This window comes from Theropithecus gelada, chromosome 8 (assembly GCF_003255815.1).
Source record: "Theropithecus gelada isolate Dixy chromosome 8, Tgel_1.0, whole genome shotgun sequence".
Taxonomy (NCBI): Eukaryota; Metazoa; Chordata; class Mammalia; order Primates; family Cercopithecidae; genus Theropithecus; species Theropithecus gelada.
In genome coordinates, this window is record NC_037676.1 from 67892628 (window position 1) to 67905974 (window position 13347).

Genomic DNA, 13347 nt, shown 5'->3' on the forward strand with positions numbered 1-13347 from the left:
AATGCTCTGGGTGAAGGAGGAAAGCCCTCACTAGGAACAGACTTGTGTCATCCAGGGCAAGAACATCAGAGATCCAGTGACAGCCCAGCGACCTCCGGGATCAATTGCAATCGGAGGGTAAGAGAGACAGCCAATCAGCAACAGCCATACAGAAATACGGACAGGTTTCCTGCCCTACATAGGAATCTTTCATCAAGCCTACGCACATTACTATACTGCATAAGTTAGCTATAAATGTAATAATCATATTTTCACGACAATTATTGGAAATCCAGAGTGTCCTAGAGTATTCAAATCTTTAGAAAGCACGTTCCCCAAATGAATCGGACTGAACAGACGCTAGAACTGAACACGGTAAAGTAAAATACTTATCCATGAGGCACTTTGTAATCCCCGCACTCCTGTTCTGCCTAAAGAGAAACACTCCTGATGTGAGGTCCGCACAGGCATTATATCTGCCGGGTGGACACAGGTCCCTACAGCGTGCGGTGAAATGGGCTCCACATGTTAGGTTAACAAAGGCTTACGACTCGCAGCCTCTTTCAAGGTAATACACATCTGCGACTACATTTAGAATGTGAGTGTCCCTAAACCCCTAGAGCATGAAGCTGACAAAAGCACTTCCCAGGGCAGGACAGTGAAGGCACAAAGCAAGGTCCGCACAAAAGCACACGCCCCCTCGCAGAGCTCGGCGCGTGCGCACACCGACTGTGAAACGCCGCAGCCGGCTTGCGGAGCGGTTGCCGCGCCCTCCGCCGGGTTTCTTGTGCCCGCCTCCGAGCCTGAGGAAACAGCTGATTGATCAGCCTGGCTCAGGCTTGGGGCGGGGATTGGCTGATTGGCAGCAATGCCACGGGACAGCCAAGCTGGAAGCCTGAGGAGCCGGAGCGGGTGCTGGCTGCCGCGCGGCGGAGGTGAGTTGGGTGGGAACTCGGAAAAGCGGTTGGCGATGGGGTAATGAAGTCGGCTCCAGGCCTGACGGCCATGGGATGCCCTGGAATCAGGACAGGAGCTGAAGGAGCTCGGTTCGGGAACGCAGGGAGACCGGCGGGATCCTGGGCCGGTTGGGTGTTTGCCCCGCGGCCGGGAGGCAGAGACTGCCTCGGCTGAGGGCGCGTGGGTCCGGGGCTCCGGAGAAGCCGAGGGAAGTCGGCTGACTTGCCCTGAAGGCTGAGACTCGCCCACCCGCCTATCTACCCCTATGCCTCTTGCCTCCTCCCCCGACCTTCGGTCCATCTTTCGGACCCCCGTTTCCCGCGCCAGCCGCCAGGCGGCGGTCCTGGGGCGACCGCCCTTCGCAGCGGCTCCCTTGGGGGCTGCGCCCTTCCCGGGCTCGGGAGCCCTACTGCGCGGGTGCACTCAGGCCGGCGTCCGAGAGGAACAGTGCGCTCGGTGGTCTGCCGGAAAGTTTAACCAGCTTCGCGTGGTTGCTGTGTCACTTTTCGCCTCCTAAAACTTACCAGTGTATCTTCTGACCATAACCAGAGTTTGCAGGAAGCCCCAAAGCCGGCCTTTGGGCATTAACAACAGCATTTTATTATGGAAATCTTCAAACTGTGAGAAATTGAACAAACGATATAAGGAATTCACTGTACTCATTACCCAGTTTCAGTAATTATCAATACATGGGCAGCCTTGCTCCCCTAATCCGGGTTATTTTGCGTTTTTGAGACAGGATCTCTGTCACCCAGGCTGAAGTGCAGTGGCGGGATCTCGACCCACTGCAGTCTCCGCCTCCTGGGCCCCAGCGATCCTCACGCCTCAGCCTCCCCGCTAGCTGGGACTACAGGCAGGCGTCACTAAGCCCGGCTAACTTCTCCCCCGCCCCGCCCTTTTGTAGAGCTGGGGTCTCCTTATGTTGCTCAGGCTGTGTTTGAATTCCTGGGCTTAAGCGATCCTCCCTCCTTGGCCTCCCGAAGTGTTGGGATTACAGGCGGGGGTCACCGCACCCGGCTACCCTGGGTTATTTTGAAGCAAATCCCAGACATTATATCATTTCAGTTATTTTATATATTTCTATGCTCTGTCATGATAAATAATCATACGTATAATAACTTGCTTTCTAGAGGGGTCAAGTAAAATAAGGGACATATTAAAGTGTAGACAGTGCTTATTTAGTTTGTACTACCAGAATTTAGGTAACTGCTACAGTGAGTCTCATTATCTTGCGCTCAGGTTTTCAAAATCGGAGTTACCAGATACTCTAGACAGTAGTGCTCTTGCTGTTGAATAGTAATAATTGTATTGATAATTTCTATTTGTAGAGTTCTTAGTATATATCAAGGACTATGAAGTAGTTTCCACTTACTCATTTAATGTTTACAATAACCCTATGAAGTAGGTATTATTATCCCCGTGTTAGAGTTAGGGGAAAGAAATTTGGAGAGGTCACAATTTTCTTAAAGTCACACTGCTGAAAAAACAGGGGTGGGGCATAGAATTCAGAATGCTAATCTTGGCCTTTGTCATTGCAAAGTTCTTGCTCTTTTAACTGTAACTGAATGTCCTAAGAGTTGTGGAATAAATGGAACTGCTGTAGAAAATTATTTCTGTTAAGCTACAGATCAGTAATGGAAAAAAAAAAAACCTGAAAATTTACACAAATACAAACAATAGTGAGAGAGGTATGTTTGTTCTTTGAAAAGTTAAAGATTATTACAACTAAATTTAATGTCCTGAGAAGACATAGTTCAACAAATACAAGTACTAAAATTTTATTCTTGGCCAGGTGCATGGCTCAGCCCAGCACTTTGTGAAGGCCGAGGCAAGAGGACTCCTTGAGACCAGGAGTTTGAGACCAGCCTGGGCAATATAGTGTGACACTGTATTTAAAAAAAAAAAAGTAAAATAAACATTTTATTCTTTGATATGTGACCAGTTAAAGGGAAAAGGAAAATATACATCAATGAATAGTGTCTACCACTCCTTTAGCACATAGCTTATATTGGATATTAATACTAAATATTTCATTTTGTATCCTTCATCCTCCCAATCTTAAACTACTAAGACAGCATCTTCATCCAAATAGTGTTTGATGAATAAGGAATGAGATAGAAACAGTTGGGCCTCCTCTACTTATTCAAAGGACAGTAGAGAAGGCCTATTAGCTTGGAGTTTAGGAATCCTACTGGATAGGAGTAATTTAGAAGTCCAGAAGTCAGGTCAGACTCCTTTGTGAAGGAACTTGAGCGCCACATTTAAAGAGTTTAAACTTAATGAGCAAAGAAGTGACATGATCAAAGTCATCTTACGAGAAGATAGATACAGGAAGATAGCTGGTACTGTCAAAGGTGGCTTTACCAGCTATGTGAAAGGATTAGCAGTGGGTTGACCTGATAAACATAAAGGAAATAGACATGGGGAACTGGCAAATTTATCGATATGAGGAAAGAACTAGACAAAGAAAACAGCCTGAAAGAGAGAAAAGAGCATGGTATGTAGTAGGATTTTGTTTTGTTTTGTTTTGTTTTTTTTGAGATGGAGTTTCACTCTTGTTGCCCAGGCTGCAATGCAGTGGCGTGATCTCGGCTCACTGCAACCTCTGCCTCCCGGGTTCAAGCGATTCTCCTGCCTCAATGTCCCGAGTAGCTGGGATTACAGGTGTATGCCACCACGCCCAGCTAATTTTGTATTTTTAGTAGAGACAGAGTTTCACCATGTTGGCCAGGCTGGTCTTGAACTCCTGATCTCAGTTGATCCACCTGCCTTAGCCTTCCAAAGTGCTGGGATTACAGGTGTGAGCCACCATGCCCGGCCTATAGTAGGTTTTGAAGTGATGATACACTTCATTTTCCATGGGTTTGTTTTCTTGGGCCATCCTGGTGATGAGTTGGTGATGAGTTATTACTGTATCACTGTTCTTTGAAGTGGTAATTACCGCCCAGCTACTGAACTATTCTTTTATATACTTATTAGATACTATTGATAGAAATTACACAATTTAGATAAGCAACAACAAAAAAAGACCCTGTAATCCTACCCTTTGAAGATAACCACTGATGATGGAGAAAAGGTGATAACAGTTTTAGTTAACATTTATTTGATTACTGTTCGACATTTTTCACATTTTATTTTCCATCTGTATTTCTACTTGTAAAATGCCTACTCATGTACTATGCCTATTTTTCCATTGGGCTTTTGATCATTCGTTTCTTTATTTGCAAGTACTTTATATTCATTAGGGATATAAATCATTTGTTATATTAAGTTGCAAATAGGTTTCTTAATTACATGGCTCTTCTCAAAATCTTCAGAGTGGCTAGTAAAATGAAAAAGATGACAGCTGGGAGAGCACTCAGGGCTGCTGTTTCAGGGACCAGAACATGCCACCTCTGAAACAATTCCTTCATTTTATGATACTGAAGTTATTGTCAGCCAGTCAATCTGCAAGTCATTTTTAGCAAATAAATTGTTTTGTGTAAATGTTTGATATCATTAAAAAGATTTTTTTTCTGCTCCCACTCCACCGGGAGATATCATTTAACAGATAATTTATACAGCTGGAGTTGACTAGTGTGAGTTGGTTGCGGTTAAAATGTAAACAGTCAGACAAGTTAAACAGGAAAGTTAAATTAAGTCTCCATGATTGAAAAAACATACATTGTAATATACATATTAATGTATATAAAGCAGTATAACTAAGATCTTTTTAAACCTTTAAGATATTTTATTTTTTTTAGAGACAGAGTCTTTCTTACTTTGTTGCCAAATTGGAGTGCGGTGAGGCTATCATAGCTCTAAGATACTTTATTAATTTTTTTCCCCCTCCTCCCTTAGTTACTTTTTGAAATGGATTTCTTACATACTAGTAAATACTGATTTGATATACAGTCGGCCTTCTGGATTCATAGGTTCTGTATCCGCAGATAGAAAATATTTGAAAAAACAATGATAAAGTAACAATATGACAACAAGAAACAATACAAATAAAACAATAGACAACTGTTTCCATTATATTAGGTATTCTAAGTAATCTACAGATGACTTCAAGTATATGAGAGGATGTGTATAGGTTATATGGAAATACTATATCATTTTATCTTTTTTTTTTTTTTTTTGAGATGGAGTTTTTCTCTTGTTTCCCAGGCTGGCGTGCAATGGCACGATCTCGGCTCACGGCAACCTCCACCTTCCAGGTTCAAGTGATTCTCCTGCTTCAGCCTTCCGAGTAGCTGGGATTACAGGAGTCCACCACCATGACCTGCTTATTTTTAATTTTTAGGAGAGACAGGGTTTCACCATGTTGTCCAGGCTGTCTTGAACTCTTGACCTCAGGTGATCCACCACCTGAGCCTCCCAAAGTGCTGGGATTACAGGTGTGAGCCACCGCGCCTGGCCCATTTTATCTTTATTTTTATTTTTGTGGGTACATAGTATGTGTATGTATTTAGGGGGTACGTGAGATATTTTAATACAGGCATATAATGTGTAATAATCACATCAAGGTAAATGGGGTATCCACCTCAAGCATTTTTCCTTTCTTTGTGTTACAAACAATCCAATTATACTTTTAGTTTTTTTGTTTTTTTTTTTTTTTTTTTTTTTACTTTTAGTTATTTTTTAATGTACAATAAATTATTGTTGACTATTGTCATCCTGTGATGCTATCAAATTCTAGGTCTTATTCATTCTAACTGTATTTTTGTATGCATTAACCATCCCTACTCCACCTCCCCTGCCCACTGTCCTTTGCAGCATCTGATAACCATCCTTCTGGGTTTTTTTTGTTTGTTTTTGAGATGGAGTCTTGCTCTATCACCCGGGCTGGAGTGCAGTGGTGTGATCTGGTCTCACTGCAATCTCTACCTCCTGGGTTCAAGTGATTCTCCTGCCTCAGCCTCCCAAGTAGCTGGGGTTACAGGCACCCACCACCACGCCTGGCTAATTTTTATATTTTTAGTAGAGATGGGGTTTCACTATGTTGGCCAGACTGGTCTTGAACTCCCAACCTCAGGTGATCTGCCCGCCTCAGCCTCCCAAACTGCTGGGATTACAGGTGTGAGCCACCGTACCCAGCCTAATTTTTGTATTTTTAGTAGAGACAGGGTTATGCCATGTTGGCCAGACTGCTGGTAACCATCCTTATACTCTTTTTTTTGAGACAGAGTTTCACTCTGCAGTCTCCGCCTCCCGAGTTCAAGCAATTCTCTGCCTCAGCCTCCTGAGTAGCTGAGATTACAGGCACCCACCATCACGCCCAGCTAATTTTTTGAATTTTTAGTAGAGACGAGGTTTCACCATCTTGGCCAGGCTGATCTTGAACGCCTGACCTCGTGATCCACCTTCCTTGGCCTCCCAAAGTGCTGGGATTACAGGTGTGAGCCACTGTGCCCGGCCAACCATCCTTATACTCTTATCTGCATGAGTTAAGTTGTTTTAATTTTGAGGTCCCATAGTAAGTGAGAATATGTGAAGTTTGTCTTTTTCTGCCTGGCTTATTTCACTTAACATAATATCCTCCAGTTCCATTCATGTTATTTTCAAATGACAGGATCCTATTCTTTTTAATGGCTGAATAGTACTCCATTATGCATATGTATCACGTTTTCTTTATCTATTTGTCTGTTGATAGACATTTATTTAATTGCTTCCAAGTCCTGGCTGTTGTGAATAGCTCTACAACAAACATGGCAGTGCAGATATCGCTTCAATATACTGATTTCCTTTCTTTTGGGTCTATACCTACCAGTGAGATTGATGAGTCATATGGTAGCTCTATTTTTAGTTTTTTGAGGAACCTCCAAACCATTCTCTATAGTGGTTGTGCAAATTTACAATCCCACCAACAGGGTATGAGGATCCCTTTTCTCCATATCCTTGCCAACATTAATTATTGTCTCTCTTTTGAGTATAAGCCATTTTAACTGGTGTGAGATAGTATCTCATTGTAGTTTTGATTTGCATTTCTCTGATGATGGGAGCACTTTTTTTATATACCTGTTTGCCATTTGTAAGTCTTCTTTTGAGAAATGTCTGTTCAGATCTTTTGGCCATTTTTGAATTAGATTATTCAATTTATTTCCTATTGAATTGTTTGAGCTAATTATGTATTCTGGTTTTTTTTTTTTTTTTTTTTTGAGACGGAGTCTCGCTGTGTGGCCCAGGCTGGAGTGCAGTGGCGCGATCTCGGCTCACTGCAAGCTCCACCTCCCGGGTTCACGCCATTCTCCCGCCTCAGCCTCCGAGTAGCTGGGACTACAGGCGCCCGCCACCACGCCCGGCTAGTTTTTTGTATTTTTAGTAGAGACGGGGTTTCACCATGTTAGCCAGGATGGTCTCGATCTCCTGACCTCGTGATCCACCCGCCTCGGCCTCCCAAAAGTGCTGGGATTACAGGCTTGAGCCACCGCGCCCGGCCGTATTCTGGTTATTAAACCCTTGTCAGATGAATAGTTTGCAAGTATTTTTTTTCCATTCTATGGGTTGTCTCTTCACTTTGTTGATTGTTTCCTTTGCTATACAGAAGCTTTTTGACTTGGTGTGATCTCATTTATCCTTTTTTGCTTTGATTGCCTAATACCCCATGTGGGCTGCCATTCAAGAAATCATTGCCCAGACCAATGTCCTGGAGAGTTTCCCCCAATGTTTTCTTGTAGTAGTTTCATAGTTTGAGGTCTTAGATTTAAGTCTTTAATCCATTTTGATTTAATTTTTGTATATGGCAAGAGATGGGTTGTAGTTTCATTCTTCTGTATGTGGATATCCAGTTTTCCTAGCACCATTTTTTGAAGAGACTGTCTTTTCCCAATGTATGTTCTTGGCATGTTTGTTAAAAATGAGTTTACTGTAGATGTATGGATTGATTTCTGGGTTTTCTACTCTGTTTCATTGGTCTATGTGTCTGTTTTTATGCTAGGACCATGCTGTCTTGGTTACTATAGCCCTGTAGTATAATTTGAAGTCCAGTTTTTTTTTCTTTTTGCTCAGGATAGCTTTGGCTATCGTGGGTCTTTTGTGGTTCCATATAATTTTTAGGATTATGTTTTCTATTTCTGTGAAGGATGTCATTGATATTTTGTTAGACATTTTGATAGACATTTCATTGAATCTGTAGATTGCTTTGGGTAGTATGAACCTTTTAACAATATTGACTCTTCCAGTTCATGAACATGGAATATTTTTTCCGTGTGTGTGCCCCCTTTAATTTTTTTTTTTTTTTTGAGGCAGGGTTTTGCTCTATCATCCAGGCTGGAGTGCAGTGGCATGATCACAGCTCATGGGCTCAGGCGGCCCTCCTGCCTCAGCCTCCCATGTAGTTGGGACTACAGGTGCGTGCCATCATGCCTGGCTAATTTTTTTTGAGACGAAGTCCCACTCTGTCGCCCAGGCTGGAGTCTGGGGTGCAGTGGTGCTATCTCAGCTTACTCCAACCTCTGCCTCCCAGGTTCAAGCAACTCTTGTACCTTGACTTCCCAAGTAGCTGGAATTACAGGTGTGCACCACCACACCCGGCAAATTTTGTGTTTTTTAGTACAAAAATACAAGCTGGTCTCGAACTCCTGGCCTCAAGTGACCCTCCTGCCTCTGCCTCTGCCTCCCAAAGTGCTGGGATTACAGGTGTGAGCCATCACATCTAGCCCTTAATTTTTCGTTTTTTTTGTAGAGGTGGGTCTCACTTTGTTATCCAGGCTGGTCTCGAACTCCTGAGCTCAAGTGAGCCTCCTGCTTTGGCCTCCCAAGGTGCTGGGATTACAGGCATGAGCCACCACCCTGGCCCTCTTAAATTTCTTTCATCAGTATCTTATAGTTTTCATTGTAGATATCTTTCACTTTGATTTCACTTTGGTTAATTCCTAGGTATTTAATTTTATTTGTGGCTATTGTAAATGGGATTCATTTTTTGATTTCTTTTTCAGATTGTTCACTGTTGGCATATAGAAATGCTACTGAGTTTTGGATGTTGACTTTGCATCATGCAACTTTACTGAATTTATCAGTTCTAATAGTTTTTTGGTACAGTCTTTAGATTTTTCCAAGTACAAGATTACATCGTCTGTAAACAAGGATAATTTGACTTCTTCCTTTCCTATTTGGATGTCCTTTATTTCTTTCTCTTGCCTGATTGCTCTAGCTAGGACTTGTTTCTATGCCATTTTATATAAGGCACTTGAGTATCTATAGATTTTGGTATCCACAGGGTTCCTGGAACCAATCCCCTGTGGATACTGAAGGACAATTGTATAATGTGTACTGGCAGGAGGGTAAACTGCTTTCCTAAAGAGATGATTTTAGGTGGAACAAGAATCAACTTTGTATTTATTTTAGTCAGGATATCCTTTTCTGTCTGTTTTGGCTCAGATAGGGAGTACAATGTATAGTTAAGTACTTTAAAGTATATCCTGGAACAAACTTTGATTGCTTAAATATTATTGCTTGGCAAGAGGCTAAGTTTATTTAATTTTTTAAAAATGAGTTTATTTAAGACTGGGCACGGTGGCACATGCCTGTAATCCCAGCACTTTGGGAGGCCAAGGTAGGTGGATCACCTCGATCACCAGGCAGTTCGAGACCAGCCTGACCAGCGTGGTGAAACCCTGTCTCTACTAAAAATACAAAAATTAGCTGGGCATGGTAGTCTGCACCTGTAATCCTAGCTACTCGGGAGGCTGAGGCTCAAGAATCGCTTGACCCCAGGAGGTAGAGGTTGCAGTTAGCTGTTATCGTGCCACTGCACTCCAGTCTGGGCAACAGAGCAAGGCTCTGTCTCAAATAAAAAAAAAAAAGAAAGAAAGAAAGAAAGAAAAAAAGAGTTTAATTTAAATTAAAACATTAAGAGCATCCAGATATGACAAAACTCATAAAGCAAGTATGAAGGTCTGAGAAATATTAGTATAGCCTGTAAGGGTTCCCAAAGTTTATATATTGCTAACGTTTATTATTTACTTAGATTGTCCAAATTAGAATAATTTTTATGTTTTTACTTTTTAGATGTCAGTTATTTAATTTAGAAAATGTTACTGGTCTTGAAAAATTACAAAAGTTACCTGGGTATGGTGGCTCACGCCTGTAATCCCAGCAATTTGGGGGACTAAGCTGGGAGAATCACTTGAAGCCAGGAGTTTGAGACCAGCCTGGGCAACATAGTGAGACCCCATCTCTACCAAAAATTATGAAATGTGCCGGATGTGATGCCAGATGTGATGATATGCCTATAGTCCTAGCTACTTGGGAGGCTGAAGCAGGAGGATCACTTGAGCCTGGTAGCTTAGGGCTGCAGTGAACTCTGATGGTGCCATTGCACTCCAGCCTGAGTGACAGAATGAGACCTTGTCTCTAAACAAACAAACAAAAAAACAAAAAAACAAAAGTGGTACATATATCCTACTGGGAAAAAAACAACAACATACAAACAATACAGGAGTGCATAAGCGTATAATAAAAGTGGAGGGTCTCACCACCAAGCCCTCAGATACAGTAAGTGTTAAGTTTTGGTTTGTTTTCAAATTTTTCATCTATTTCACCGCTTTATTGGTTTTTAGTTATTTTTAATGGAATTACATATACGTGTTTGTAACTTTTTTCATTCAGCATTTTATTATGAAAATTGTTTCGTGTATAGCTGTATCTTTGTAGTTTTAATGGCTATAAGCTTAGAATGGGCATATTTAATTTATTGAATTTATTTTAACCATTTCCCTGTTGATGGTCATTTAGCTTGCCTTTGGATTTTCTCTTTCACCATAATGTTTCAGTAAATACCCTTACCAGCTTTCAAAAACTAAACATCTTTCTCCTTGAAGAAAGGCATAATTTACTGAGTTCTTCCAGTAAAACAGTTTTTTTGTGTGTCATGTTGTGTTTTGAGACAGTTTCACTCTGTCACCCAGAGTGGAGTACAGTGACGCACTAATAGCTCATTGTAACCTCAAATTCCTGGGCTCAGGCGATCCTTCTGCCTCAGCCTCCTGAGTAACTGGGACTACAGGTGTGTACCACTGTGCCTAGCTAATTTTTTAAATCTTTAGTAGAGATGGGGTCTTGTTATGTTGCCCAGGGTGGTCTTGAACTACTGGCTCAAACAGTTCTCCTGCTTCAGCTTCCCAAAATGCTGAGATTACAGGTATGAGCCTCTGTGCCTGGCCTGGCAATTTTTTATACATATAATATGCAAGGGACAGTAACTATTACACAACTTATCAACATCAACTTTATAGTGATTTTTCATCATTTCCTTGGGCCTAAGGGTAACATTTTTAGTCATTGTTGACTTCCAAGTACTTTATTTGCTTCTACTGATGTCCAGCCCAGGATCACTTAAGATATTTGAATAGTGTTTTCAAAAGATTGTTTTAAAATTTATGCCTCAGTACTTAATTCATCTGCATGTGGCTGCTTAAAATATTCTGTCAGTCACTGTGGGGTTATATTTCAGAGATTCTCACATGAAAGTGTCAGCCTTTAGTTCAAATATGAATATGACCTCTGTCTCTAACTTCTTTTGAAGATAACATCTAAAAATGTCCTTCAGAAGTTTAATTTTATATCTAAATTGCATTAACTTGAAAGAATTTTTGCCAAGTTTGATTAGGCTGTGTTCATGGACCTCTTACTAGTTTTTGTTTTTGTTGAGAGATGTGATATAGGTCATGAGATTTATTCGCTTGTGGACTGAAAAAATGACGTATGTCCGATCCTGTGCTGGTACTGGGAGTAGCAGTGTACTTAATTTTGCATGAACAGTATAGAACATTAATTCTAAATCACTACCAGTAAATTGTACCCACAGATTGAATATTGTATTTTGTTTTATAGTATGGTAAAGTGTTTTGACTTAAGTATCAAATAGACTGATGTGAAGGACAGCAGTGGTCCCTAGACTTGAATTTCAAAGTTTAATTTTCAAAAGGTAGTATAGGGGCCAGGTGCAGTGGCTAACAGCTATAATCCCAGCACTTTGGGAGGCCGAGGCAGGTAGATAACCTGAAGTCAGGTGTTCGAGACCAGCCTGGCCAACATTGTGAAACCCTGTCTTTACTAAAAATACAAAATTAGCTGGTCATGGTGGTGCGCGCCTGTAATCCTGGCTACTTGGGAAGCTGAGGCATGAGAATCGCTTGAACCCAGGAGGCAGAAGTTGCAGCAAGCTGAGATCATGCCATTGCACTCCAACCTGGGTGACAGAGAGAGACTCTGTCAAAAAAAAAAGTAGGATAGTGGGTTGATGTAGGGTTGACAACTAAACATTGTGACAAGTAAGGACATTAAAAAAAAAAAAAGCTGTAGCCGGGCATGGTGGCTCATGCCTGCAATTCCAGCTATTCAGGAGGCTGAGGCAGGAGAATCGCTTGAACCCGGGAGGCAGAGGTTGCAGTGAGCCGAGATCGTGCCATTTCTCTCTAGACTGGGCAATAAGGGTGAAACTCCATCTCAAAAAAACAAAATGAAAACAAACAACATTCATCTACTGTCCCTATATGATAAAAGGAAAGTAACGTTTACACCATAAGCATAGGAAGGACATAGTCTCAAAATAAAGGACAATAACTTTATTCTTTAATTTTTATTTTATTTTTTTGTTAGAGCCAGGGTCTTGCTCTGTTGTCCAGATTAGAGTATAATGGTGCACTCATAGCTCATTGTAATCTCAAACTCCTGGGTTCAAGAGATCTTCCTCCCTCAGCCTCGTGAGTAGGTAGGACTACAGGCATGTGCCACCATGCCTGGCTAATTTTTTTTTTTTTTTTTGAGATGGAGTCTTGCTCTGTCGCCCACGCTGGAGTGCCATGGCATGATCTCGGCTCACTGCAACCTCCGCCTACTGGAGTCAAGTGATTCTCCCACGTCAGCCTCCCAAGTAGCTGGAATTACAGGCACCTGCCATCATGCCCGGCTAATTTTTTTAGAGACGAGGTTTCACCATGTTGGCCAGGCTGGTCTCAGACTCCTGACCTCAGGCTGATCTGCCTGCCTCAACCTCCCAAAGTTCTGGGATTACAGGTGTGAGCCACCACGCCTGGCTGCCTGACTGCCTGGCTAATTTTTAAGAAATTTCTGTGGAGAAGGGGTTTCAGTATGTTGCCCAGGCTGGTCTTGAACTGTAGGCCTCAAGTGATTCTCTTGCCTCAGCTTCCCATAGTGCTGAGATTATAGACGTGAGCCACCACAACTGCAGGACGGTAATTTTCAACTGAATACTTTTTTTTCTCTCTTTTTTAGTTCATAATCCTCATTTATTCATTTACTTTTTTTGTTTTTTGAGACGGAGTCTCACTCTTATTGCCCAGACTGGAGTGCAATGGAGTGATCTCTGTTCACTGTAACCTCCGCCTCCTGAGTTCAAGTGATTCTCCTGCCTCAGCCTCCCAAGTAGATAGGATTACAGGCATGCGCCACCATGCCCGGCTAATT

The 13347-nt window shown here is 42.0% G+C and overlaps 1 protein-coding gene across 2 annotated transcripts in view; it reads left to right on the forward strand.

Moving 5' to 3' along the window:
* Nucleotides 1-707: 707 nt before the first annotated feature.
* MTFR1 (mitochondrial fission regulator 1) overlaps nt 708-13347 on the forward strand; it is a 73297-nt gene continuing 60657 nt past the window's right edge. The window contains exon 1 of one of the 2 annotated variants that reach the window (XM_025393758.1): nt 708-914. The gene's annotated coding sequence lies outside the window, so the exon portion shown is untranslated. The remainder of the gene's footprint in view (nt 915-13347) is intronic. The other variant, XM_025393759.1, reaches the window with a different exon arrangement.